The sequence below is a fragment of the Macaca nemestrina genome, chromosome 4 (assembly GCF_043159975.1).
Source record: "Macaca nemestrina isolate mMacNem1 chromosome 4, mMacNem.hap1, whole genome shotgun sequence".
NCBI lineage: Eukaryota > Metazoa > Chordata > Mammalia > Primates > Cercopithecidae > Macaca > Macaca nemestrina.
The window spans coordinates 14,553,786-14,560,281 of record NC_092128.1 but is presented as its reverse complement, the minus strand read 5'-3'; the positions used below and the strand labels follow the sequence as shown (position 1 = coordinate 14,560,281).

The window sequence follows — 6,496 nt, the reverse complement described above, 5'->3', positions numbered from 1 at the left end:
GCTCTGCCCTCAAAGGCCTTTACAGCTCGGTGAGGAAATGGGCCTTTATATATGTAATACAAGGCAATGAATGAAAGGAGGCAAAGCTAATCCCAGTTCTGCTTGGAGATTGCAGCATCAGGGCTTTTAGAAGAAAAGTTGGTCCTGAGCAGCATATAACCTTTAAATACTAACACAGTGTTAGAGTTGATGTTCAGATTATCTGGACAGGTCAAATCTGTCTGGACAAGGGAGAAGAGTAGGCTGCCTTGCGTAAACAGTAGAACATTCTAAATGGAGAAGCCACTTTAAAATTCTCTTCCTTGAAACCTTGCATGGTCAGTGGCAAAATGTCACAGCTGAGTTTGGAAGAAGACATACCATTTGCATTGATTAAATCATTTTCATTAATCAGGGCAGTTAATATTGTAATGTTACAATATTACAATGTAATGCTACATGCTGGATGGATGTGTTGTTAGATACTATTGCTACTTATCAAATAGCAACACCGGGTCAATCTGGAAGAATAACTTATTAAGGTGTTCATCTGTATTTTAGCATCATTGCTATAAACAAATCAGAAAGAATGGAAGCTATCATTTCTTTGTGGACAACTAAACCCTCTCACCCCACACATGAACATTTTCTTTACCTAACAAGCAGTAATTTGAACCCAAGACCAGGGATGGTAACAGTGTGGTCTTTGCTGTCCCTAGAGCAGATTTAGAGGAGTGCATTCCCTCAAATCTTTGAATCACAGTGTGGAGGAAAAAGGTAAGGGCTTTGAAGAGGCTGGTGGGCTAAACCTGGAGGATACTTTATCTGCAGTGAGAAAAGGGGTAAGTTCACCACACCATTTCTTTCTTTCTCTCTCTCTCTCTTTTTTTTTTTTTTTTGTTAGTTTTTGTCTCATAATCATAAACGTAACTCTGTAATCCGGCTAGATGTGGAAGAGAATTAGGAAAATATGGAACTCAAAGAACTGTAGCAAGAGCACAAAGATTATAGGATACTGAGAGCAAATAGGGTAGAGGGGTGCTCTCCTGAGCTGCAAAAGGAATGGTCTGGTAGCTAAGGTAAAACACAAATCAAATTTATTAGATTCGTCCACACTCAGCAGTGATGATCTTCTTGCTGGTCTTGCTATTCCTAGAACAGAAGTACTCCATGACTTCCACAGTGTTCATGCCATCTTTCACCCTGCCAAAGACCACACGCCTGCCATCCAGCCGCTCAGTTTTGGCAGTGCAGATGAAAAACCGGGAATCATTTGTGTTGGGGCCAGCATTTGCCATGGACAAGATGCCAGGACCCGTATGCTTCAGGATGAGGTTCTCATCATCAGATTTGTCCCTGCAGATGGACTTGCCACCAGTGCCGTTGTGGTGTGTGAAGTCACCACTCTGACACATAAACCCTGGAATAATTCTGTGAAAGCAAGAACCCTTATAACCAAATCCTTTTTCTCAAGTTCTCAGAGCAAGACAGTTTCCTGTGGGGGTCTTTGGAACTTTGTCTGCAAACAGCTCAAAGGAGATGCTGCCCAAGGGTTTGCTATGGCGATGTTGAAGAATACTGTGAGGTTGAACGTGGCTGGTGGCAAGGGGCTCTGGGTAGCATGGGTGGCATATGCAAATCTCCCCCCATGACTATTTCATGTGTGTATGTATGTGTGTGTGTGTGTGTGTGTGTGTAATCTGTGAATGGTAAAGATCCATGCCCCATTTACACATTACTTCCTATTTGGTTAATAAAATTCTGTCTGATGTGTGAATGCCTGGGGTGGGAATAGGAGATTAACTCTGAGATCCATGCTCTTGAGGTTTATCAAGAAGGATTGCTAGGCCTAGGCTTAGAATAATGAAATACACCGCCCATCTGTGAATGAATAATGTGGGCTCAGACGGTGAGCATCTCAGCAGCAGTCTGCACTAAAGACTCTTGTGCCCCAAACATCACTGAGTTTGAGTTTCTCAACATGCTGTTGCATGAGAGCTAAAGATCAAATTTAATTTGATTCAGGTGTTATTACCAATAAAATAATCTATAAAAAAGTTGCAAGACTGCTTGCAAGGCTATATTCAAATGAAGAAGCCAAGTTTTTTTTTTTTTTTTTTTTTTTTTTTGAGATGGAGTCTTGCTCTGTCACCCAGGCTGAAGTGCAATTGTGCAGTCTCGGCCCACTGCAACCTCTACCTCCTGGATTCAAGTGATCCTCGTGCCTCAGCCTCCCGAGTTGCTGGGATTACAGGCATGCGCCACCATGCCTAGCTAATTTATATATTTTTTAGTAGAGACAGGGTTTCGCCATGTTGGCCATGCTGGTTTTGAATTCCCGAGCTCAGGTGATCCACCCACCTTGGCCTCCCAAAGTACTGGGATTGCAGGCGTGAGTCACCGTGCCTGGCCAGAAGCCAAGTTCTAATTGTGAGTTCTGTAAATACTTAGAGCTTTCTGATGTGGCTGTGGAATAGACTGGTGTCCCATAGAACTTTCTGTGATGATGGAAACATTCTAGATCTGCACTGTTCAGCCCAGTAGCCACTATATGTGGCTATTTAAATTTAAACTTTCAATTAAAATTAAATACAATTTTAATTCCTAAGTCACACTGGCCACATTTCATGTGCTTGGTGGACACATATGGTAGTGGCTTCCATATTGGATAGTTCTGGAATCAAAAGAGTCTTCTGTGTAGGTGATCTTTAGAGCTGGTATTTGGGAAATAGTTTTCAACTTTTCTGCTAAGTCTGATAGATTAATCGACCAGAAGGGGCTGCTTGAAGCATTGTGTGGGAAGCACTTGCAATCATATTTAGATACACTGAGAGAGAATGTTGTGGTAAATGGTAATCTGAGTGTGGGAATGAGGTACAGTGCTATGGTTTAATTATTTACCTTTTCTCATTTTAAACTTTTCCTCACATCAGAGAGAACACGTGTATTGAGCAAACCATTCAAAACCTCGCTTCTCATGTGATCCTGCTTCCCATCTGTTTGGATCAGCTGTCTCAAGAGACACCTGTTTCTACTCTTCGTTAAGGGTGGGGACAGTGAGTGCGCCCCCTGTCTCTTTCCCCACAAATCACATACAGTCACACACACACTGTAATATAGTTGATCAGCAAACTTTCCTGTCCTGTTCTCCCTTGCAGACTTACATGTGGGATCCTCAGAGAAGACTCAGGGAGATGGGAACTGGGCAGGCAAGCCTTGATTAAAAGGAGGAGTAAATGGTGAAGGAAAGAACCGCTTTTTCTGTCCTCATTCCCCTATAAAATTGACATATTTTTTTTTCCCACTGAGAACACCAGTAACATCTCTGGTAATATTATGCTACCGTGAACTAACATCTTTCTTTCCTTCCCTATTTTGAACCCTTGGGTGGTTTGTCTGGCCATCACACATCGTGATTTTTGAAAGAATTAAGTACATTGACCTCTTGCTGTTAGCATTTCTGTAGTTTGCTCAAGGAGTTTATTTAGGGAAGGGAAGACGAAAGGTTCATAAGAATAATTTCTTTTTCTTTTACTCCCTTATTGTGTATGAGTCTATTTTTTTTTCCCCAATAGCTATGACCTTCTTACATTGGTATCTAGAAGAGAGGTTGACAAAAGCCAACATGCAATGTAAGATTTATTGAACTGAGGTGCCTGGGATTTAACGGAAAGTCTTGTATTTAAGACTGTGTCAATGGTACACTATCTGATTTTCCCCACTTCAATGGCTAAATGAAGATTATCTGAGACATGAACCCAATTCAGGCTGGACTGCCAATAGCTACCCCAGAGTTGCTGTTTAGCCCTGGTACCCTAATAATGCCGCTTGTATCAATCCCCCGTTTTTTCAGTACTTCACCATTAGGATACCGTCCATAGGGTCTGCAGATGGTGGGCCCACTGAACTGAGCTGAAAATATGGATGTAACGTTTACATTGTCTACTTGGCCAACAAGCAGTGAAAATATACACACTACTTGTATACATGTGGAATATACATATCATAGTTTAGTAAGGTTTGGCTGCCACCTGGTGGGGGAAATTCTACAGTATGTTCATTTCAATGTCAAACACATAAGACTCAAGTCATTAGTCACCTAACTGTATGCTCGGATGCTTAAGATATTCCAAAATAGTTCCGTTACCTTAAAGGAATTAAAGACTTATAATTGTGGTTGTGTTAGGGCATGTACGTGCTATCCGCAAATATGATTGCTCATTAACCAAGTAAGACTCAGGCCCCAGAGTCTTTGTCTTCGAGGGTTCTTTCCAGCTCTGAGGTTGTGTCAGTCTTCACCTAGACTTCGAGAATAAACTTGAGGCCAGAATTATTAAGATTCTTATTGCCAGCTGGAGCTAACACACGTCCCACCAGTTCCAAGCCGGGTGTGAAATCTCCTAGAAACCACCCACTCTTAGAACAGATCTCATGGAACAAATTACAACAGGAAGGAATCCTCACCTCCCTTTATCAGAAAATAGCCCTGTAAGCAAGGAGCATGTAAAGAAGTAGAATGGAAAAGCAGGCAAGTTAAGTTTTAACAATGCTAAGTACCTGACAGATTTTCCTTAAGTTGATTCTTTTTTCTAATCAATGTCTTAAAAAAAAAAAAAAACAACTACAAAAAAAAAAAAAAAGGAAAATGATGATCTACTTTCTTTGGGTTGTGGAACAATAAGTAAGACATCTTGATCTTGTAGAATGACCATATAACAATATGTTGAATCAGATTTATACCCTTCCTGGATTTCCTTGCTTCCTTTTCCTGGGCCACTGGCTGCTGGCTCCATGAAGAGTCCCATCACTGCTGTCCCCTCACGGAATCTCAGTGTCTACCTTGTCTTCCAGCATTGGCGAAGGCCCAGTTCAATGGGCCTAGTCAGGTCAGGTATGGGCACCAATGCTGCTGCAGCTCCCACTGTGCCAGATTCAGTGAGAGCCATGCTGGAGCCTGCCTTCCCCTGGGAGAGGCCAAGGGAAGAGCCTGGACTCAGCTTTCCCACTGGCTGCCTGGAGGAACCAGTGATAACCCTAGTGAAAGTGCAGGGGTAGGCACTGGGTCATAGGCAGAGGGATTCGCTTGGGCAAAGGCCTTGAGAGAGCAAAGAGAGTTTAGAGAACTGCACGTTGTCAGCGTGGCTGGAGTGTGATGAGCAAATGGAAGAGGAAGGCAGAAGACAGATGACACAAGGCTTTGCAGGATGACCTTGAACCTTAGCCAGTGTCAATGGTAAGCTATGTAAGCAAAAGAGTATTGCAAGCAGGTTCGTGGTTTAAGAACTGGCTGCAGGGTAGAAACATGATTAGAGGGAGACAGAACTTGAGAAAGGGAGACAAGGAGATGGTTGGGGGAATGGAGACTGGAGATGATGGGGGCACTAGGTGGTGGCAATTGACTTGTAGTCAGGTGACCAGAAGTCTGTTCTGACTCTGTCACTAACTTTGGTTGAATTATTTAAGCCTTCTGTTGTTCCATGTTCTCATCAATGAGTCAGAGTTAAAACTACCTCAGCTAGGTGCAGGGGTGCACATCTGTAATCCTAGCACTTTGGGAGGCTGAGGCAGGCAGATCACCTGAGGTCAGGAGTTCGAGACCAGCCTGGCCAACATGGTGAAACCCCATCTCTGCTAAAATACAAAAATTAGCCAGGCGTGGTGGCATGTGCCTCTAATCCCAGCTACTTGGGAGGCTAAGGCAGGAGAATCACTTGAACCCTGGAGGTGGAGGTTGCAATGAGCTGAAATCATGCCATTGCCCTCCAGCTTGGGCCAAAAGAGTGAAACTCCATCCCAAAAAAGCAAAGCAAAGCAAACAAAACAAAACAAAACAAAACAAAAAATACCTCATTCCTAGTCTTTAGAATTAAATAATTTGAATGCACTTACTAATAGGTGCTTCATAAATATGATTTGGGTGTGAAAGGTATGAGGACGGAGTGGCCTCCCCTGAGTTAGCACAGCTGTCAGGCCAGCTGAGCATAGCCACCACCAAGGCCTCACTAAAGTAGGCCCTAGGTTTTCTCAAGATAACAAGTGATTTGCTTGGACGTAAGGAGAGTTATCTTTAAATACTGTCTCCACAGGATTAAGGCGCCGGAACGATTGCTGGTGATAGAAATGTCAACACCAAAAGGCCGGCAGGACACTAGAAACAGCAGCGTCAGGATGTGCCAGCTGGCATTTGCTGCATGCTGTGCTATGCGTGTGTGAGCACACAGACACATAAACATTGTAATTAACCATCCTGGGCTGATAGTATGTTCATACAGTCAAAACAGGTGATGGATTTGAAATGCAATTTGAACTTAATCATTTAGGTGAGGTGATTTCAGAGTCGACTAATTTAGCAAACCACTTTTAAAGGGTGCTAATTAAAAATTGCCTGGGGTTATCAATTTGCTGCCAGAACTGCAGAAAAATGGGCATGGAAAAATTTCAGTCCAGCTAATTATTGGCTAAAGCGTAAGACTCGATTACCATGTCAGGGGAATTTTTTTAATGGGGATATTTTCAT

General features: G+C 42.8%; 1 pseudogene; it reads right to left on the bottom strand.

The window, feature by feature from the left end:
- Positions 1-1,052: 1,052 nt before the first annotated feature.
- LOC139362611 (peptidyl-prolyl cis-trans isomerase A pseudogene) lies at positions 1,053-4,772 on the bottom strand (annotated as a pseudogene).
- Positions 4,773-6,496: the final 1,724 nt, after the last annotated feature.